This window comes from Trichechus manatus, unplaced genomic scaffold (assembly GCF_000243295.1).
Source record: "Trichechus manatus latirostris isolate Lorelei unplaced genomic scaffold, TriManLat1.0 scaffold00013, whole genome shotgun sequence".
Classification (NCBI taxonomy): Eukaryota; Metazoa; Chordata; class Mammalia; order Sirenia; family Trichechidae; genus Trichechus; species Trichechus manatus.
The window spans coordinates 21,553,376-21,577,060 of record NW_004443949.1 but is presented as its reverse complement, the minus strand read 5'-3'; the positions used below and the strand labels follow the sequence as shown (position 1 = coordinate 21,577,060).

The following is a 23,685-nucleotide window of genomic DNA, read 5'->3' as shown; positions in this document are numbered from 1 at the left end:
ACTGCTGTAAGAAACCAAAAGAGACCTGCATAAGTGGAAAAACATACCTTGCTCATGGATAGGAAGACTCAACATTGGTGAAAATATCAATTCTACCCAAAGCAATCTACAGATACAATGCAATCCCAATCCAAATTCCAGCAGCATTTTTTAACGAGATGGAGAAACAAATCACCAACTTCATATGGAGAGGCCCTGGATAAGTAAAGCATTACTCAAGAAGAATAAAGTGGGAGGCCTCACACTACCTGATTTTAGAAACTATTGTACTGCCATGGTAGTCAAAATAGCCTGGTACTGGTACAACAGATACGTATACCAGTGGAACAGAATTCAGAATCCAAACATAAATTCATTCACTTATGAGCAGCTGATATTTGACAAAAGCCCAAAATCCATTAATTGGTGAAAAGACAGTCTCTTTAACAAATGGTGCTGGCATAACTGGATATCCATCTGCAAAGAAATGAAACAAGACCATAACTCAAACTATGCACAAAAACTAACTCAAAATGGATCAAAGACTTAAATATAAAATTGAAAATGATACAGATCATTGAAGAAAAAATAGAGACAAAGCTAGGAGCCCTAATACATGGTATAAACAGAATACAAACCATAAGTAACAATGCACAAACACTAGAACAGAAACTAGATAACTGGGAGCTCCTAAAAATCAAACACTTACGCTCATCAAAAGACTTCACCAAAAGAGTAAAAAGACAATCTACAGACTGGGAAAAATTTTTGGCTGCGACTTATCCGATCAGTGTCTAATCTCTAAAATCTACAAGGTACTGCAAAACCTCAACAACAAAAAGACAAATAACCCAATTAAAAAATGGGCAAAGGAAATGAAAAGGCACTTCACCAAACAAGATATTCAGGCGGCTAACAGACACATGAAGAAATGCTCACGATCACTAGCCATTAGAGAAATGCAGATTAAAACTACAATGAGACATCATCTCACTCCAGCAAGGTTAGCAGTAATCCAAAAAACACAAAATAATAAATGCTGGAGAGGTTGTAGAGAGACTGGAACACTTATACACTGGTGGTGGGAATGTAAAACAGTACAACCACTTTGGAAATTGATTTGGCACTTCCTTAAAAAGCTAGAAACAGAAGTACCATACAATCCAGCAATCCTGCTCCTTGGAATATATCCTAGAGAAATAAGAGCCGTCAAATGAATAGATACATGCATACTCATGTTCATTGCAGCACTGTTCACCATAGCAAAAAGATGGAAACAACCTAGGTGCCCCTCAATGGACTAATGGATAAACCAATTATAGTATATCCACACAATGGAATACTATGCAACAATAAAGAACAACGATGAAGCCATGAAACATAACATGGAGGAATCTAGAGGGCATTACGCTGAGTGAATTTAGTCACAGAAGGACAGATATTGTATAAGACCATTATTATAAGAACTCCAGAAAAGGTTTAAACACAGAAGAAAACATTCTTTGATGGTGATGAAGGTGGGGAGGGAGGTTCAGGGTTATTCACTAACTAGATAGTAGACAAGAATTATCTTAGGTGAAGGGAAGGACAGCACACACTACAGCGGAAGTCAGCACAACTGTACTAAACCAAAGCTAAGAAGTTTTCTGAATACAATCCAACACTTTGAGGGACAGAGTAGCAGGGGCAGGGGCCTGGGGACCATGCTTTCAGGGGAAATCTAGGTCAACTGGCATAACAAAGTTTATGAAGAAAATGTTCTGCATCCTACTTTGGTGAGTGGCTTTTGGGGTCTTAAAAGCTAGCAAGCAGCCACCTAAGATGCATCAATTTGTCCCAACCACCTAGAGTAAAGGAGAATGAAGAACACCAAAGACACAAGGAAAGTATTAGCCCAAGTGACAGAAAGCACCAGATAAACCAGAGACTTCATCAGCCTGAGACCAGAACTAGACGGTGCCCGGCTACCACCAAAGACCGCCCTGACAGGGAACACAGCAGAGAGTCCCTGATGGAGCAGGAGAAAGGTGGGGTGCAGAACTCAAATTCTAGTAAAAAGACCAGACCTAATGGTCTGACTGAGACTGGAGGAACCCCGGAAAGCATGGCCCCCAGATTCTCTATCAGGCCAGAACTAAAACCATTTCCAAGGCCAACTCTTCAGACAAAGATTGGACTGGACTGTGGGACATAAAATGATACTCATGAAGAGCGTGCTTCTTAGCTCAAGTAGATACAAGAGACTAAACGGGCAGCTTCTGTCCGGAGGTGAGATGAGAAGGCAGAGAGGGTTAAGAGCTGCTTGAACGGCCATGGAAAATCAGGGATGGAAAGGAGGAGTGTGCTGTCACAGTATAGGGAGAGCAGTTAGGGTCACATAATAATGTATGTATAAATTTTTGTATAAGAGACTAACTTGAAATGTAAACTTTCACTTAAACTACAACAGTAAAGAAAGAAAAAAGAAAAAGAAATATCTATCTCAGTGCTATCCTTTTACAGATTAGACCAGACTAGAACAGTAAAATAAGATTATCAAGATCTCATAGCTAGCAAGTGATCTTTTCTCTCCATAATTCTACCTTTCTAATATAGGTCCGGAAAGCCTAGTGGCATAGTAGTTAAGTGCTATGGCTGCTAACCAAAATGTCGGCAGTTCAAATCCATTAGGCCTTCCTTGGAAACCCTACATGGCAGTTCTACTCTGTCCTATAGGGTTGCTATGAGTAGGAATCACCTCGACAGCAATGGGTTTGGTTTGGTTTTGGTAATATAGGTCCAGAGGCCTGATGGCACAGTGGTTAAGATCTCGGCTACTAACCCAAAGGTTGGCAGACTAAATCCACCATCTGCTCCTCGGAAACCCTACAGGTCAGTTCTTCTCTGTCCTATAGGGTCCCTATGAGTCGGAATTGACTCCACGGCAATTGGTAATATAGGTCCAGGAGCCCTGGTGGCACAGTGGTTAAGCACTCGCTGCTAACTGAAAGGTCAGTGGTTCAAACTCACCAGCTGTGACTCGGGAGGAAGATGCCGCAGTTGGCTTCTGTAAAGATTACAGTGTAGGAAACCCTTGGGGCTATGAGTCAAAAATCTACTTGACAGCAATGGGTAATATAAGTCAGTAAGAAGCAAGCAAATATTTGTTCACTTTGTGCAAGCATGAATTAAGAACTTTCTAAAAATTTGTATAATTAAAATGCTACTTTAAACGCATGAAAGAAAACTTTCTATTACAAGAAACTCTGAAATGAGCTTTTTTAAATGCAAATAAAAATCCTTTTATCAATATTAGGTTTGGAGTTTTAAATAGTATTTTCATTTTTCTGGGAGATGGAAGTATTTAAATTATATTCTTAAACTGGGACATTGAAAAATCAATGCTCTTATCACAATAATTAGAGAACCAGAAATCCCTGTAATGATATCAACACTATCATTAGATAATTACTGAGTAATGTGTAATATTTGAATGCCATTAAATAATGTGCCCAAGTGTTTTTTATTAATAAAGGAAACTCTTTATATTGTCCAACCAGACTAAGATCAGCTCATTTAACCTAATACAACTTCCCCTGGAAGTTCTGTTTCTCTGCCACCTATAGAACTTTTTACCCTGGGATTTTAATTTATTAACTATACTTTTCTGTCCACTGCAGGTGACATCTGTTTCTGAACACTTGGCATTCATGTCTGATAAGTCAGTAAACCAGTTTCCTGGAGCCCATTCTGACTTGTGGTGACCCCATGTATGTCATAGTAGAACTGTGCTCCGTAAGATTTTCAGTGGCTGATCTTTCAGAAGTAGATCACCAGGCCTTTCTTCTGAGGCATGTCTGGGTGGACTCAAATTGCCAACCTTTCAGTTAGCAGGTGAGCACAATAACTGTTTGTACCACCCAGAGACTCTTTTCTTCATAGCCCTTGTCAGCCTTTTCCAACTATATTTCCATCTTCATTGCTTGTATTTCCAATCAAATCTTAAGCAAAGGAAGAATATCTAGTGATGGACTGAGAGAAGGCATGAAGCTTGTAAAGGAAGTTAAGTGAAATCATGTTATATTTTTGAGAAGGGATTTGAGATATCACAGCACATCCTCTTCTTCCCTATCTTTAGTCAAGGGCTTGGTTTTCCTTTCAGAGGTTTAGCTCAACTACAACAACACCCTCAGATCAATGAAAACATTTTATTTCAGCAAATGTCTAGTACGCGGTATGTTGCAGGCACTGAAAGATCATAGACAAATGGCCCATGCTCCCTTACCCCTAGGAGCACACAGTACAGCACAGGAGGGAGACAGTCCAGTTACTATATTACAAGCGATTACCAAAACCCATTGCTGTCGAGTCAATTCCGACTCATAGTGACCCTACAGGACAGACTAGAACTGTCCCATAGGGTTTCCAAGAAGCACCTGGTAGATTCGAACTGCCGACCTTTTGGTTAGCAGCCGTAGCTCTTAACCACTATGCCACTAGGTTTTCCTACAAGTGATTAGTGCTCTGTAAAAGAGGTATTATCTATTATCATATGACGGAAACTTTAAAGTTGCAGTGAGTATTGAATTATATATAGGTGAGAAATTAGAATTAAAGAGGGAAGATAACTTAGAGAAAAAAAACTCCTTAGAAGATTGTGGCTATCTTTGGCCGTTGATGCCCAGACCTATTCCTATGTCCTCCTTCAGTGATCAACTCAAGATGTCTAGATTCTCTTTTAAGTTCAACCTACTGTTACCCTTTTTTAATATATATACGTTTATATGTATATATACATTTACATATATATATATATATATATATAGCTGTTGTTAGTTGCCAAGTTGACTTTAACTCATGGCAACCCCATGTACAACAGAACAAAACATTGCCCAGTCCTGAACCATTTTCATGATCATTGAATATCACTGTATATTTTGAGTGGTGGCAACAAAGGACTCGAGCATAGCAATTCCAGCTTAGGAGGCTCATCTTCCAGCACTATAACAGATAATACTCTGTCGTGATCCATACGATTGTCATTGGCTAATTTTCAGAAGTAGATCACCAGGTCTGTAGATCACTAAAGCCTGTCCACCTTGAGTGACCCTGTTGGTATTTAAAATACCAGTGGCAGAGCTTCCAGCATGATACCAATACACATGCCATCACAGCATGACAAATTGATAGTCCCCAACTTCTGGGCCTGTCCCAAGACATTTCTTCCCCCAGCTTTCCCACCATGGGGCTTCTCCAGTTCTTACAGACTGTAATTTCTTGCTCTCATCTCTAAACGTCCATCTGGTTGCTGAGATTCACTTTAGAGTCTGAACCTAGAATCAGTTACTACTTTAGGAAACCCCAAATCATCTCCTGCTGCCCACTCCAAAAAAAATAATAATAACCGACCTCAGCACAAATAAGACTTAAGAGATCAAGAACTCAGGGATACGAAACCTGCCAAAACATTGAGATGAAAGAGATCATAAAAAGAGATGAAGCCTATCAAAGCAGGACAGAAACAAGATTTTAAATAGGAAAGTAAAGTCTGACAAGGCAGGTTTTCATGGGGTTCTCCAAGGTCAGCAAGCCTGTTGCTTTCTTTCCTCTTGATTTGGAGTTTTTTTAGTCTAGTTTTGTTTAGTTTTGAATGCCTCCAATAGCTTCTTCCCACACCTTGATCACCCAAAAGGAAAACTATAGTTTTCTCTCATCACCCAGGAGCCACATTTAGCCACTTCCACCCACATTCCACATTCTTGGACAAGAAGTCTGTCTGGGAGAACTGTGGGGGGAGAACAAGGTGAGGGCTTGTGTTCCCTCTGGGCATAATCAGTCCCAATATCCAAGGGGGGACTTCAAAAAAGAAGGCTTTTCAGCCTTACAATATCTTGAGGAAATCCCTGCACTTAAAAGGTATATCAATGAGATGTCTCTGAGCATATTTTCCAGCATCTCTCTGAGTCTAAAATCCACCCAGCTAACACGCTGAGGCGGGACTCCCCGCTGTCTGCAGACTTCCTGTTTCAGCCTAACCTGTGGAACATACCACCTGGGTTCATATTGTGGAAAAAGCCCATTCTTTCCCACATGTTTTGGGCTCTAGTCTGGTTACCTCATGCCTTTCTTGAAACTATAAACATCTTTGGGCAGGGATCTTCTTGCAAGTTTTGAAGCAAGGATTTAAGATTAGGTGTTACCTGAGGGCAAGTTCTCCAGGCCTGCTTTTCATACAACACATAGTGTTTTCAAACAACCTCCAGTCTGTTATCTTGAAATATACTTCCCAACTGAAACCTTCTTTAGTAATTATTGGACATAATAATATTTCTTGTGTAAACTTGTGCCATGAAAATATTACTTTATGAATATTAAAGAGAGAATATGAAAAAATAAAATTATTCCGGGGGGGGGACGTTCTTCAGAAAACCTTAAATTCTTGAATAATTTCAGTGCGTTTAACCTGAAAATGCTTTTTATGAGATCTCTACAGTTTAGAGAAAATTATGGACTAGTGTTATTCCAAGAGTTTATTGTAAATTATTTGCGATTCAGTGAGTTTTGTCATAGAGACAATGGCATAAATGATGCTTGAATGACAGGACAAATCCTCATTAGCATATTTATTCTTAAGGCATTAAAACTTATGCTAATTGTACTATTTCCATTATAATAAACTTCCATGTATACTCGAGAATCCAGGAATATATCACCTACTTCAACATGCCTCCTCCTCACACATACCCTTGTATAGGCTCCAGCACTGCATAAAAGGGAAGAAAACTGATGTTTATTTAGCTCCTACTACGTGCTGACACGGAAACCTTGGTGGCATAGTGGTTAAGAGTTTGGCTGCCAACCAAAAGGTTGGCAGTCTGAATCCACCAGGCGCTCCTTGGAAACCCTATGGGGCAGTTCTACTCTGTCCTATAGGGTCACTATGAGTCAGAATCGACTTGACAGCAGTGTTTGTTTTTGTTTGTTTGTTCGTTTATGTGCTGACATGGAGCTCTGGTGGTGAAGTGGTTAAGAGTTCAGCTGCTAACTTAAAGGTCAGCAGTTCAAATCTACCAGCTGCTCCTTGGAAACCCTATGGGGCAGTTCTACTCTATCCTATACGGTTGCTATGAGTTGGAATTGACACAGCGGCAACATGCTCGGTTTTTTGGTTTATGGGCTGACATGAGGCTATATGTTAAATCCTGCATAATGCCCTATTGATAAGACATTTGAAAATTTAATCACTGAAAATCTGACAGGGCTTATAATTATATAGCCACATGTTAATGTTGGAATCTTTCTAGTTATTCATGACCTAGAGCATTTCTCTACGTGCCAGGGGACAATGCTTGGTGATAGACGAAAAGATAAACAAGACAGTATTTCTACTCTCAGTGAAGCTTATAGAAGAACGTGCAAAGCAGACATCTAAGCAGGCAGTGGCCTTAGAGCAATGCCTCATTTATCTTGCATTTTCATAGGCAGCATGGTCTATTAATACCGACCAGCAGTTTTGGAGTCAGATTGAGTTGTGTGAAACCATTTAACAAATTACAAAACCTTACCCCCACAGTTGTCATGAGGCTTTGTGCGAGAACGTATGGACACCACCTGTAGTGTCCTGTGTGAAATAAGAACTTTAAAAAATGCTGGTTCTCGTCCTCCACCACCCAATCCCTGATATTTAACATCATATATGGAATTTAACGGCACTTTTTTAAAAGATAGAACTCTGGTGACACAGTAGTTAAGAGCTACAGCTGCTAACCAAGAGGTCGGCAGTTCAAATCCCCCAGCCACTCCTTAGAAACCCTGTGCTACTCTGACCTATAGGGTTGCTCTGAGTCAGAATCAACTCGATGGCAACAGGTTTGGTTTTTAAAAATGAAATTCCTGATTTCTGAACCACAGAGGAACATGTTCAAGGCTGGGAATGTAATTGCTGCTCTGCTGGGCAGCCTACATAGTAACTGTATCCTCCTACTGGTATCCTGCTTCTTCCACTGTAGACAGTTTCAGTACAAAAAGTGCTGTGGGAAATGTGGGTCATCTATACAAGATGGACCTTTCATTATCACTTAACACGGACCACAACTTGCTTTGGAGTTGAATCCTACATATAATTGTAAAATCTGTGTTGCTGCAAAAGAATATATTTCCAAGCTGAACCAATGACATTATTTAGAAATAACCTTCTATTATTTTCCTTTATTTTCTTGTTTAGTAAATCTCCCCTTGCTCAAAGTGGCCTGGCAAAGTGTAGTTAACAGGAACCTTCAGCAAATTTTAAAAATCCATTCAGGAGGCTCATTTGAGGAATGGAAAAGCTAAGCCTAAGAACATTTGAGAAAATGTCAGGGGCTTCTTTAGAACTTGCTTAAAGCTCAGATCTAGTCAGCAACAAGTTCTTCCCTTTTAGGTGAATAAGGAATGTTCTCTACGGTGCCTTTGGGCTCTTAATTTTTATGATTTAAAGTGAATGAGGTTTCCTTAAGAGAGCAAGATTTTAATGATATGAGCAGTGAATGTGAACCCTTAAGCTCTTCTTCAGAAATTCATTTCAAGGGACTGATTCATGCCTTCAGTATTCATCAAAGCCCAAGCCTGTACCTACTCTGTGGAAGAAAGTTTCTTTCAAGGAGCATGCCTTTTTGTGACTGATGAACACTGCCAAAGCAACATGCATTTTTAACCTACATTTACAATATTTGGTGTAAGTCCACAGAAATGTTTCTAGCTGATCAAATGTTCCCTGATCCACTTCACCCTAGCTGGGGGCAAGCAATGAAATACAACGTTCTATGAATTTTAGTTATTGTTTTAATTAAAATTCTTATTTATCCTCAGTATAAATTTTTCATCTAGGCACATCTTAGATTATTTCCAACACAGAACCCCTGAGTGTTTTGGATAACCCAATATACACAACAGTTGTCATTCAAATTTGGATAGGTCTTCCTGAAGAGGTCCAGTGCAGAGGAAGAAACTGAGCTAAGAGAGAATAATGATAGATAACTTGCTGAGGGCCTTGTTATATTCATTTAATCTAAGGGCCTTCCATAGTCATTTAACCATCATAATTACCCTATAAAAAATCTCTTACTGTCAAGTAGAACTGCGAGCCATAGGGTTTTCAGTTAGGTATGTACGATTAATACGCCCATATTACAAATGGAGAAAATTGAGACGCAGAAAGTTTCCCAAGGTTACACAGCTGTTAAGGGGTAGAGACAGGTTACAAAGCCAAGGGCCAAGCAGTGCTTTACAAGGGATCTGTGTGAGACAAATTTACTTGGGACTGACCTCTGAAGAGTCTGATTCAATTACGGTGGGATGGGATGGAGGTGGAGGAAGTGCTCTGCGGAGCCAGCTCATACTGGCTCACAAGAACTGACTCTAAGACTTTCAGGAATTTTATCACATGGTTAACCTACAATTTCACCTTGATAGCTTGAAATCAGTCATGTGGGAGTATTTATGCCATGGGAATCACTAAATACTACAAATCAGCCCCTTTTCCTGCCACCCTTCCTCCCCGCTACTTCCACCCTTTCATCTGTGCACCCCCCACCCTGTAACACACAGGGTCACCATGAGTTGGAATCGAATCTACAGCAATGAGTTTTTTTTTTTGTTTGTTTGATAGGTGATCTAAGACTCAGTCAGGGTTGAAAACCACTTCCGGTAGACTGCTAACTGTAGTTTCTTCAATGGGTGATACCAGAGCAGGGAGAAGATGGGATGTACACATTTTACTTTATGTTTGAAACAAGCCTGCATTTTTTCGTAAAATAATATGTCAAATTTAAAAAAACATATTTTTCAAGATTGCCTCTGTCTTTTACTTACGGATGTAGAAATAGCAGCTGATATCTTAGGGCTTGGCAATTGGCTTGATGTAGTATTAATGAGTGAAGGTTCTCGCCAAGGTCTATAGAGAAAAGTCAAGAACAGCAGAGTCAGTGTGAACAATCAAGAACGGATTCTTAGCAGACAGAGGACAGCTCTAAGCAGGAGTCTTTGGGTGGCCCTGGCTCCAGGTAGCAGGTGAAGACTGAGGAAATTACGCAGTCAGACACAGGGAGGTCAGACACCAAAGAACTGGAGACTAGTCCTGATGCCTGGGCTTCAGCGACATGAGTAGAGTCGCCACCTGGGTCAAAGAAAATTGCACCAGATGATGTTCAACAGGCATGGATGACTTTATTCAAATGCTATTTGCAGTAGGGGAGAGAGACCTAAACCAAGTCTGAACTTGACTCTACTGAAACAATGGATAGCAGGGTTTGTATGGGATGAGGTGGGCTAATGAAAAAGTCCTGGAGAATGTTACAGAGTTGATCATTGGGATGGGTGAATGATTTACTGAGTTTGAAATTAGGACCATTTGGCTCAGAAAGTTTTCTTTTGCTGAGATTAGACCACCTGCATGCTGTAGGAGCTGGCAGAAAGGAAGCGAGAGATAAAACAGGAACAAGCTTGTCTAAAGTTTAGTCAGGCTGAAAAAAAAAAAAAATCCATTGCTGTCTACTCAATTGTGACTCATAGCAACCCTATAGGACAGAGTAGCACATCTTTCACCTGAGGAGCAGCTGGTGGGTTTGAACTCTTTAACCACTGAGCCACCAGTGTTCCTGTCACACATTGTTCATCTTAAATTTACCTGATAATTGAGGTAGCCACCTGTGTTTGCTAACTGACTTTTTCCAAAAGAAAAATGAACTTCTCATATCTTTATGACAGGAGGTAGTTTTGCAACTTGGAGCAAGGCACCAGCCAGTTAGGTTCCTACACCACAGAAGTTGAGAGAGAGGGGTGCTGTCTTCCTTGATGATTACATTTCAAAGAGATGGCTCCTAGGTCCTTGAGGAAATATTTCTGGGTTGGTGAAAAGATTAACTTTTTTAAAGGATTTATATACATTTCAAAAGAGCAGAGAAAGGATTTATAATGATACGTTTTCTCAAGTAAACTCTCTAAGAAAAGGGAGGAAGAAGTCTCCTTTGCTTTTTGTACCAGGGAAAAAATTTTTTTTTCTTTTTCAATTTGTATTTACCCATAAAGAATACATGAGTCTTATCTAAGTCATACAGGGAAGAGTGATTCTTTGCAGTAGGTCATTTTCCAGAACATGAACGGTGGGCTTGAAAGATAAGGAATATGCATCATACAAAAGCCAGAATATAGAGGGGACAGTGGGGCCTCATTATGTTCATGTAATGATGAAGTCACCCTTAAGTTTTTCAATCAACACAAAATAGAAAACTTTTGAGAATGAAAAATGACTCTTAATGCTGAACACAAAGAGATATGTCCATAGACTAGTAACCTACAGAATCATGTTGGCAAAACTTTTCAGTAGCCAATTAAGATGCATCCTTTCAACAGTATCATCCTTTCAATCTGACCCATTTGCTTGAAGGTAATCAAAAGTGATGATGATATATCAAATAAAGTTACTGTCCACAAAACCTCAAATTCATGGAGCTCTTTGGGGACAGTCACTTGAGTAGTGCTTATCACATAATAGATATTCAATTAATATTTATTGAGTGGAAATGTTGGTGTGTGGTGGTATGTGTATGGCAAATCACTGCAGCCGACCTGCAATAGCTAAAGTAGACATTTCAGAAGGAAATTAGGTGGTCTATCAGAGTACATTTTGATGAAGCCTTTTTAGTCACTTACTGGAGTAAAATAGGGTCCTTTCTTAGGTTAAACATAGTAGAACAAATGACATGTATTAAAAAGGTTAAGAGTCTTTTAAATATTAGAAATATTTCATGCCACACATTGGAATATATGAGTATATTTTCTTACTAATCTTTCTAATAGCATAAATGTCATTTTGAAGACTAAGGTGTGCCTGACCCAAGCTATGATATTTTCAATCGCCTCATATGCATGCGAAAGCTGGACTATGAATAAGGAAGATGGAAGAAGAATTGATGCCTTTGAATTATGGTGTTGGTGAAGAAAATTGAATATACCATGGACTGCCAGAAGAACAAACAAGCCTATCTTGAGTGCTCCTTGGAAGGGAGGATGGTGAGACTTTGTCTCACATACTTCAGACATATTATCAGGAGGAACCAGTCCCTGGAGAAAGACATCATGCTTGGTAAGGTAGAGGGTGAGTGAAAAAGAGGAAGACACTCAACAAGATGGATTGACACAGTGGCTGCAACAATGGGCTCAAAACATGGCAGTGATTGTGAGGATGGCACAGGACCAGGAAGTGTTTCGTTGTGTTGCTCATATGGTCACTGTGAGTCAGAACTGACTCCATCGCACCTGACAACAACAATAATGGCATCAAAATTTATTGTTTACTATCCTAGTCAGTTTAACTCCTTCTGAGATATTTTTCTTCTATCCCTTTAGTTTTCTTGTTCTACTTTGACAATCTAAATATTTCAAAATTATCTTCTGCCAATTTGAGGACATAGCTGTTTTAATTTTTTACTGCTAAAAGGAATTAAACAAATTAATAGTATTCTATATATGCTAGCATGTTCTCAATCTCTTTGACATTTTTGGCAACTTTTAAAAGTATCCTTTACTACTTTGCTCATATTTAGGATTTTTTCTTGGCCAATTTACCTACAACAACTTTCATTTATTTTAAATTTTTGCTGACTATTTCGTTCTGTGTGACTGTGCCAAGAGGCTCAACCTTGGAGACTTTGAAGCTACACTGTCAAAGAAGCATGAATCACTCCTTTTTGTCTAATAATCTCTAATTACTTGCCAGATAAACTCCACTTGAAATAGATGCTCTGGCAAGAAGCTCAAGCTGTTAGACAGCAAGGAGGCAAAGACTGAGAAGAAGCATCTAGGAAGATTCCGCCCTAGGCTCTCCATTCACTTGTGTTTCCACCCCAGTGAAGGATTCCATACAGGAGGGAGTCTCCCATTCCATAGGAAGCCAGAGCCAGCTCAGAACTCTGCTAAGCACTTTAGTATGCCATTCCTTTTTTATGGTGCTGTGATAAATAACAGTTTTTCAGTCCAGAAATCTGAAATGGTTTCAGTGGGCCAAAACCAAGCTGTCAGCTAGGTCATGCTCCTTCTAAATGTTTTAGGGGAAAATCCATTTTCTCACCTTTTACACCTTCTAGAGCTGCATTCTTTGCATTTCTTTGCTTCTGGCCCCTTGCTCCATCTTTAAAGCTGGAACATAGCATCTAGCTTTAGATGCTTTAACTGGCTTCCTCTTGTAAAGACACTTGTGATTACATTTAAGCCCCACTCAGACAATGAAGGATAATTTCATATCTCAAGATCCTTAACTTGGTCACATCTGCAAAGTCTCCTTTGTGATATAACATAACAGTCACAGATTTCAGCAATCAGGACCTGGATATCTTTGTTGTTGTTGTTGTTAGGTGCCATTAAGTTGGTTCCGACTCATAGCGACCCTATGCATCACAGAATGAAACAGTGCTCCGTCCTGCGCCATGCTCACTATCGTTGTTATGCTTGAGCCCATTGTTGTAGCCACTGTGTCAATCTATCTCCTTAAGAGTCTTCCTCTTTTCCACTGACCACGTACTTTACCAAGCATGATGTCCTTTTCCAGGGACTGACCCCTCCTGACAACATGTCCAAAGTATGTTAGACGTAGTCTCACCATCCTTCCTTCTAAGGAGCATTCTGATTGTACTTCCTGCAAGACAGATTTGTTCGTTCTTTTGGTAGTCCATGGTATAGTCAATATTCTTCACCAACATCACCATTCAAAGGCGTCAATTCTTCTTCGGCCTTCCTTATTTGTTGTCCAGCTTTCACATGCATATGATGTGATTGAAAATACCATGGCTTGGATCAGGCGCACCATAGTCTTCAAGGTGATATCTCTGCTTTTCAACACTCTAAAGAGGTCTTTTGCAGCAGATTTGCCCAATGAAATGAGACTTTGGATTTCCTGACTGCTGCTTCCATGAGTGTCGATTGTGGATCCAAGTAAAACGAAATCCTTGACAACTTCAATATTTTCTCCCTTTATCATGATGTTGCTTATTGGTCCAGTTGTGAGGATTTTTGTTTTCTTTATGTTGAGGTGTAATCCATACTGAAGGCTGTGGTCTGTGATCTTCATCAGTAAGTGCTTCAAATCCTCTTCACTTTCAGCAAGCAAGGTTGTGTCATCAGCATATCACAGGTTGTTAATGAGTCTTCCTCCAATCCTGATGACCCTTTCTTCTTCATATAGTCAAGCTTCTCGGATTATTTCCTCAGAATACAGATTGAATAGGTATGGTGAAAGGATGCAACTCTGATGCACACCTTTCCTGACTTTAAACCATCCAGTATCCCCTTGTTCTGTCCGAACAACTGCCTCTTGATCTGCGTACAGGTTCCTCATGAGCACAATCAAGTGTTCTGAAATTCCCATTCTTCACAATATTATCCATAATTAGTTATGATCCACACACTTGAATGCCTTTGCATAGTCAATAAAACACAGGTAAACAACTTTCTGGTATTCTCTGCTTTCAGCCAGGATCCATCTAACATCAGCAATGATATCCCTAGTTCCACGTCCTCTTCTGAATCCGGCTTGAATTTCTGGCAGTTCCCTGTTGACATACTGCTACAGCTGCTTTTGAATGATCTTCAGCAAAATTTTACTTGTGTGTGATATTAACGATATTGTTTGATAATTTCCACATTCGGTTGGATCGCCTTTCTTGGGAATAGGCATAAATATGAATCTCTTCCAGTCGGTTGGCCAGGTAGCTGTTTTTCAAATTTCTTGGCATAGACAAGTGAGCACTTCCAGTGCTGCATCTGTTTGCTGAAACATCTCAATTGATATTCCATCAATTCCTTGTTTTTCGCCAATGCCTTCAGTGCAGCTTGGAGTTCTTCCTTCAGTAGTGTGTTAGTCATCTGGTGCTGCTTTAACAGAAATATCACAAGTGCATGAATTTAACAAAGAGAAGTTTATTCTCTCACAGTCCAGTAGGCTACAAGTCCAAATTCCGGGTGTCAGCTCCAGGGGAACGCTTTCTCCATTGGCTCTGGGGGAAGGTCTGTGTCACCATTTTCCATTGGTCTGGGAGTTTCTCTGCGCAGGAACCTCAGGTCCAAAGGACACGCTCTGCTCCCGGCACTGTTTTCTTGGTGGTATGAGGTTTCCATGTGTCTCTATTTGCTTCTCTTTTATATCTCAAAACAGATTGGATTAAGACATTATCCAATCTTGTAGACCTCATCAGTATAACCTCATCATAGTGATAGAGTTTACAACACATAAGGAAATCACATCAGATTACACAATCATACAATACTGGGAATCATGACCCAGTCAAGCCAGCAGACATTTTTGGGGAACACAATTCAATCCATGACAAGTACCATCGGTTCCTGATCATATGCTACCTCTTGAAATGGTTGAATGTCCATCAATTCTTTTTGGTATAATGACTCTGTGTATTCCTTCCATCTTCTTTTGATGCTGCCTCCATCGTTGAATATTTTCCCCAAAGAATCCTTCACTATTGCAACTCGAGGCTTTAATTTTTTCTTCAGTTCTTTCAGCTTGAGGAATGCTGAGCGTGTTCTTCCCTTTTAGTTTTCTATCTCCAGCTCTTTGCACAAGTCATTATAATACTTTACTTTGTCTTCTCAAGCTACCCTTTGAAATCTTCTGTTCAGTTCTTTTACCTCATCATTTCTTCCTTTTGCTTTAGCTACTCCACATTCAAGAGCAAGTTTCAGAGTCTCTTTGGACATCTATTTTGGTCTTTTCTTTCTTTCCTATCTTTTTAATGACCTCTTGCTTTCTTCACGTATGATGTCCTTGATGTCATTCCACAACTTATCTGGTCTTCAGTCATTAGTGTTCAACACGTCAAATCTATTCTTGAGATGGTCTCTAAATTCAGGTGGGATATACTCAAGGTCATACTTTGGCTCTCATGGATTTGTTCTAATTTTCTTCAGTTTCAACTTGAACTTGCATATGAGCAGTGGATGGTCTGTTCCACAGTCAGCCCCTGGCCTTGTTCTGACTGATGACATTGAGCTTTTCCATTGTTTCTTTCCACAGATGTAGTTGATTTGATTCCTGTGTATTCCATCTGACAAAGTCCATGTGTATAGTCACCATTTATGTTGGTGAAAAAAGGTATTTGCAATGAAGAAGTCATGGTCTTGCAAAATTCTATCATGCGATCTCTGGCATCGTTTCTATCACTGAGGCCATATTTTCCAATTACCGATCCTTCTTTGTTTCCAACTTTTGCATTCCAATCACCAGTAATTATCAATGTATCCTGACTGCATGTTCGATCAATTTCAGACTGAAAAAGTTGGTAAAAATCTTCCATCTTTTCATCTTTGGCCTTAGTGGTTGGTGCATAAATTTGAATAATAGTCTTATTAACTGGTCTTCCTTGTAGGCGTATAGATATTATCCCATCACTGACAGCTTTGTACTTTAGGATAGATCTTGAAGTGTTCTTTTTGACGATCAATGAAACACCATTCCTCTTCAAGCTGTCATTCCTCGCATAGTAGACCATATGGTTGTCTGATTCAAAATGGCCAATACCAGCCCATTTCAGCTCACTAATGCCTGGGATATTGATGTTTGTGTGTTCCATTTCATTTTTGACAATTTCCAATTTTCCTAGATTCATACTTTGTAGCTTCCACATTCCAATTATTAATGGATGCTTTCAGCTGTTTATTCTCATTTTGAGTCGTGCCACACCAGCAAATGAAGGTCCCGAAAGCTTGACTCCATCTACATCATTAAGGTTGACCCTACTTTGAGGAGGCAGCTCTTCCCTAGTTGTCTTTTGAGTGCCTTCCAACCTGGAGGCTCATCTTCCAGCGCTATATCAGACAGTGTTCCTCTGCTATTATAAGGTTTTCACTGGCTAATTCTTTTCAGAAGTAGACTGCTGGGTCCTTCTTCCTAGTCTGTCTTAGTCTGGAAGCTCAGCTGAAACCTGTCCACCATGGATGACCCTGCTGGTATCTGAATACCGGTGGCATAGCTTCCAGGATCACAGCAACACACAAGCCCCCACAGTAGGACAAACTGACAGACATGTGGGGGTGGATATCTTTGGGATAAAAAAAATAGAAAGAAAGATAACACACTGTGGTAGGCTGATGGATATCTTTGGGAGCCATTAATCAGCCTACCACAGTGTATTAGCTTTCTATTTTTTAACTTGTCTCACTAAACACATATTTGCATGTGTTTTTTAAACTTCTATACATTTGAACTTCAATAGGGAGCATTTTCTCATCGTTATTTATTCTCCTATTTTTTTTTCCATTCATTCCTTCTTTCCACTTAGAGCTGAGCAACAACCTTGTGCCACACTCTGGTCTAAGTGTTTGGAAAACATCATCGTGGAGTTTACATTCTGGGATGAGGGTGGGATATAGAGACAGACAATAAGCAATAAACAGAATTAACGAGTTTATTATGTAAAATTTTAGAAGATAATACATGCTAAGAAGAAAAAGAAACTATAGGGAATTAAGGAGTGTGATGGGAGAGGTGGGTGTGGGCTGCCATTTTAAATAGGATAGTTAGAGTCAGCATTGCAGAGATGATGCACTTGGAGTTAGCAGGCAGGTATTAGGGGAAGAGTGTGTTGTAGGAAGATTGACTGCCACGTGCACAGGCCTAGGGCAGAAGCATGCCTGGCATGTCTGAGGAAGAGCAAGGAGGCCAGTGCAGCTGGAGCAGTGAGCAAGAGAGGAGTAGTAAGAGATAAGATCAGAGAAGAGGCTGCAGATTGTATAGTTCCTTGTAGGATATGGGAGAGACTTTGGCTTTTATTCTCAGTGATTGAGGAGTTGTAGCCCCTCTAAAGCCACTCTCCTCCCTCTATATCAATCTCTGACTCAGAGGCTGATCTCTACAGAGTGCATCAGCAGATCTCCTGTCCCTTAACTTTTGGGTGGATTGAGGCAATGAGGAAAGCCACCAGGAGATGGGGGAAGGGATAAGAGAGTTCAGGCTCCCTCCATCAGTATTGCCTCACTTTGTTTGCATCTCTTTATTAAAGTTCACTGTTCCTGTCAAAATGGTCCTCTTCATACACTCTTTCCTCCAAGTCCAGTAAATGTACTTTCCTTTAGGGATTACAAGCTGTTGTAGTCTAGAGTATTGCACTGTCCATTGTGGTTTCCCTACATCCTGCCAACATCTTTATAAAGACCCCTTTTATTAAACCTTTTTCACGTTATCCTAATCAGATCATAAAATCTGTTTCCTATTGGGATCTAGCTGAATATAAAAGCCACTGGAGAGGTTTCAGCAGAAAAGTGGCATGATTTTCTTTTTCAATATTCATATTCCATTTAAACTTTCAGCTTCAAATTTTAATTTTCTCCTATTAAGCTCATATTAAAATTAAATCAACAAATAAGTAATGAGTACCTACAAGGTGGCAGACACTGAAATAGTTGCTGGGGAGCCATCAGTGAACAAAATAAAACAAAAACAAATCCATGTGGACATGTAGCTTACATGCTACTCAAGCTGGCAGACAGTATTTAACTGAATAAATACTTGGTATGTCATAGAGAGGTAAATACATAGTAAAAAAATAAAGCAGTGATTTCCAGTCATAGGACTGATATGTAAGGAGCTTAGAAATAGTCACCTCCATCCTTACTATAAGAAAAATCTTGACTAACTGAAAACCAATGACTTTTCTTTGACCTATCAGATAATTGAAGTCTCAGGGCAAACCACCATCCCAAAATCTGGAGAAATATTTACATCCAGAGAGTCGCAGCTGAGACCTGCTTACCTAAAACAGAATTTGCTGGAGCCATAAACTGGTTATTTTAACAAATTATTTGAGGCTCAAGTGGACTTGAAAGTGAGAAACTATTGGTGGCTGTAATCTTAAGGGTGGGTCCCCAAATTTTCATGGGTTTGACCTCCAGGAACATCACCAGTCTCTACAGTGAAGATGAAAATAATGATAATAATACCCTCATAGCTCTGGCAGAACAGAAGGAAGAAATAATTATTGTGAAATATACCCAGAGCCTTCTCCATAGCAAAGGCCTACTCTCCAGGAGAAAAGACTTTGTTTGCTAAAACCCTATCCAGCTGGAAAAAGGGAATTGATCCCACTCCAGCCCCCTACAGCCTTCTTTTTTCACCTATGTAGGTGAAAAACATATCAACAGGGGCCAGGGATTCAAGAAAATAGATTGAGAATCTGCAGCCAGGGAACCATGGAAGGGAGTGAGGATGGGGGCAGGAGGGGGGAGTGAATATATACCACTGCAGACACATTTGCCAAGGTCACAGCCAAGACACATAGCTCTATTAAAAGGCTAAGATTGAATCAGAAGTTTATAGATCACTCTTCCTCCTCCACACTTTACCACCACACAAACAGGACTCCAGTACAATAAAAGTAGATTACAGCTGAAAGAGCTGCTAGACACAGACTCAGTCTATGAAGGGGTACTTACGACAGCACAGTCAAGACGAAAGGGAGACAAAAACAAGGTCATTAGAGGAATCTTAAGTCTCTTGCACTTGTATCTACAGCAAACATTAGACATAGCCCAACTCCTAGCCAGAATGATATAAATCCTCATACTAAAGGCATATTTACTTCATTTCCTATTACCTGATGCAAGATGTCTATTTCTCAAGAGAAAATTACAAAACATGCCAAAGACATGAGGAAATACAGTCTGAAGAGACAAGGCAATAATCAGATGGAGATTCAGATATGACACAGATTTTGAAATTATCAGAAAGGGAATTTAAAATAGCTGTGATTAATGGAGACAAAAGACAAAGCAATAATCATATGGAGACTCAGCTATGACACAGATTTTGTAATTATCAGACAGAGAATTTAAAATAACTATGATTAATACATTAAGGGCCCTAATGGAACAAGTAGACAGCATGCAAGAACAGATGGGTAATGTAAGCAGTAAGACAGAAACCCTAAGAATAAAAAGTAAATACTACAAATCAAAACCACTAACAGAAATGAAAAATGCATATGGTGGGCTCAGTAGACTGAACACAGATAAGGAAAGAATCAGTGAATTTGAAGATATGTCAATAGAAACTTCCCAAACAGAAATCAAAGAGAAAAAAGAACCATATAATAATAGATCAAAATGTCTAAGAACTGTGGGATGATACGAAAAAATGTAAGTGTTTGTAATTGAAGTACCAGAAGGAGAAAAGAGAAGAATGGAGCAGAAAAAAATATTTGAAATAGTGGCTGAGAACATTCCAAAATTAATAACAGAAAACAAACCCCAGATCCAGAAATTTCAGAGAACACCAACAGGTGAACAGCCCCCCCAAAAAGCTATACTTATGCATATCATATTCAAACTGCAGAAAACCAAAGACTAAGACAAAATCTTAAGAGAAACCAAAGGCAGAGGAGGAAGCCTGTTACCTACAGAGGAACAAGGATAAGAAATACAGTGTACTTCTTGCCAGAAACCATGTAAGCAAGAAGAGAGTGGAGTGAAATATGAAAATAATTGGGGGGGTGGGGTACCAACCTAGAATTCTATATATAGCAAAATTATCTTTTAAAAGTGAAAGAGAGATGAAGACTTTTCTCAGACAAGCAAAATCATGAAAATCATTGCCAGCAGAACTGCTCTGCAAAAAATGTTTTAAAAAGCTTTTCAAGCAGAAGGAAAAGGATATAGGTCTGTAACTTGAATCTACATTAAAAAAAGAAAGAGCATTGGAGAAGGATTAAATGAAGGTGTGATTGTCAGTTTTATGTGCCAATTTGGCTAGGCTACAGTCCACAGTTATCAAATAGAACACTAATCCAGGTGTTTCTGTAAAGATATTTTGTAGATGTGATTAAAGTCTATAATTAGTTAACTTTAAGTAAGGGAGATTATCCTAGATAATCTGGGTGAGCCTGATTCGATCAGTTGAAAGGTCTTAAAATCACAGCTAAGAGTTCCCTGAAGAAGAAATCCTACCTGTGGACAACAGTTTCAGCTTTGGCAACTTCAGCAGCTTAAGCGTTCCAGCCTGTCCTTCCTGGTAGCCTGTCCTACAGATTTTGGACTTGCCTAATTAGCCCCCAAAATTGTATAAGCAAATCCCTTGCAATCAATCTCTTAATATATATCTCCTACTTTTTCTATTTATCTGATTGAATCCTGATGGATACAGAACATAATTTTATTTTCCTTATTCTGAATTAATCTTTGAAAATCTTGCTTTTAAACAGTGTATTGGGTGAGTGTAGCATTACGGATAAGTGAGATTAATGGCAGCAATGTCATGAGGGACAGGAGGGAGGAATTAGGAATACTCTGTCATAATTTACCTGCACTACATGTGATGCAGTATAGTGTTGTGTGAAAGTAGACTTAGATTAGTTAACAATGTGTATTGTAAACTCTAAGACAATCACTAAAATTTTTAAAAGGAAGTATAATTGATACACTAAGAGAGGAGATAGAATGGAATTATGTAAAATGTTTAATTAAAGATGGGGGGTACAGGAACAAAGAACAAATGCAAGGAATAGAACAGAATGCGGTAAACATTAAGCCAACTATATTGGAGAGCATTGCATATGTAAAGCATAGGTAACTTTTATAGGGGTTAATCTATTCTTTATGCTATTTTAATGGTGGATACATAACACTATACATTTGTCAAAATTCATAGAACTTTATAGCACAAAGAGTAGACCTTATGTATGCAATACCAATGATCATGAAGATGGTGTAGGACCAGGCAACATTTCATTAGGTTATAAATAAGATCACCATGAGTCAGAGCTGACTCTATGGCAACCAGCAATATAACAATGTATGCCAATTAAAACACGTACATACACATTTAGGTGGTCAGGGGATCCCAGGATGTAATGCAGTCTGTGATGGAAAGATCTAACTATATTATAAATGTAGGAAAGAACCTCACTGAAGGGGATGTGAGAGAAGGTGCTGACCTATGTAAAGCTGAGAATGAGCAGAATCTGTAAGACTAAAGCCAAAAAGAATTTTAGATAAGCACAATACTTGATTCATAAAATTGTTTCCCATAGGGGTGTGGGTTAACAATTCTGAAACCCCTACACATGTAAAATGGAATTGAAAATTTAAATAAATGGGTGGCAGATGGTTGGAGCCAGGTTTCTCACTATTGGGATGAGAGATTAGAGACAAGCAAGGGGAAGAGGCTAGAATAATCATGTGATAACGGATTAGAGTTGGAGACATCAGTATGAACTTATGTTCAGCTTAATATAGACAGATGGACATATGTAAAAATACTATTAAAAAGATATATTAGTATATATACATATATTTTCTGGCTTATCAGCTGAGAGGGCTGAGAAGCAACAACACCCCAGTAGCAACAAACAGACAAAGTGTCCAGATCATGGTTTCTAATATCATTCTCCAATAAAAGTAATCAGAGCTCATTGGAGAAGTGACAGATTCTAGGACTAGGGCAGGAAATACACAAGATAAGCCTGAAACCTCTTGTAGTGTCAAAAGTAAGGAAGTGTTAAGACACACACACACACAAGATGGGGTGTATCAAAGGGACACAGGAGCCCACTAAAGAGTTCACAACGGCCAAAGCTGGAACACTTCAAGCAACAAAATAAAGTAGTATTGGCTTATAAAACAGAGCATAAAATAAATATCTATGAGTCCATGCTAGTATAAACAACTGAATAAATAAATAAATGGGAGAAAATAAGCAAATCTCCCACGCAGAATTCCAAACAATTTATGTAAATAATTCATTCTCAAGGAAGTGGAACGTAAGCCCCCTTAAGCGTGGGCTGCCATAATGACTTCTTCCTTCCAAAAGGTACATTGTGGAAAGGAGGAAAAAGTTAAAAAAAAAAAACTGACAAACACTACCTCCACCAGGTATACAGATTTCTGTGGGTCAAGAATTCACGAAGAGCACAATAGGACAGCTTGTCTCAATTCCATTATGTCTGGGGCCTCAGCTGGAAGATTTAAAGGCCGGCACCTGGAATCCTCTAAAAGCTTTTTAACTCTTAAATCTGGCATTTAATTCTGGCTGTTAACTGAGATCTTAGCTAGAGCTGTTGGCCAGAACACATACACATGGCCTCATCATGCGGCCTGGGCTTCCGCACAACATGGTGGCTGTTTTCTAACAACGAGCAAACTGAAAGAGAGTGGGATGGAAGCCATACTGACTAATTATAATCTAAACTTGAAAGTCACACAGCATCACTCCTACCACATTCTATTGGTCAAGGTAGTTGCAAACACACACCCAGTTTAAGAAGAGCATTGTTAATATTGTATTGCATGAAGAGCTTATGGGATGGAATATATATTGGTTCAGCCATTAAAAAGAAAAAAAAAAAAAAATCTGCCAGAGTACCAGATATACCTGAAACAATCCTTCAAGTTCCTCTTAAGTGAACGTACATAACTTCCAAGTTAGGCTATAAAAAATAATAAATAAATAAACACAGACAGATAAAACTTCACCCTGTTTAGCTAGAATGACTCCTCCATTTGGTTCACTAAAGATTGTTTCTCTCAGATACTGGCAACTCCTCTCATACTCTGCAAATACTTTAGAGTGTCGGCCATGTGCCAGGCTCTGTGCTGGATTCTAGACAATTAAGAATCCCTACCTTTAATGAGTTTACGGCTTGTAAGCCAATACAGAAGGTAACCAGGAAATTATATTTCATTGTTTTCATCGTATTT

At 39.3% G+C, this 23,685-nt stretch overlaps 1 long non-coding RNA gene across 1 annotated transcript in view; it reads right to left on the bottom strand.

Moving 5' to 3' along the window:
* The window catches only part of LOC111819608 (uncharacterized), a 52,652-nt gene extending 32,544 nt beyond the window's left edge, over positions 1-20,108 (bottom strand). Inside the window, exons 1-2 of the long non-coding RNA XR_002823186.1 lie at positions 19,429-20,108; positions 9,808-9,889 (exon numbers count right to left, since the gene is read on the bottom strand). This is a non-coding gene — a long non-coding RNA (uncharacterized LOC111819608). The remainder of the gene's footprint in view (positions 1-9,807; positions 9,890-19,428) is intronic.
* Positions 20,109-23,685: the final 3,577 nt, after the last annotated feature.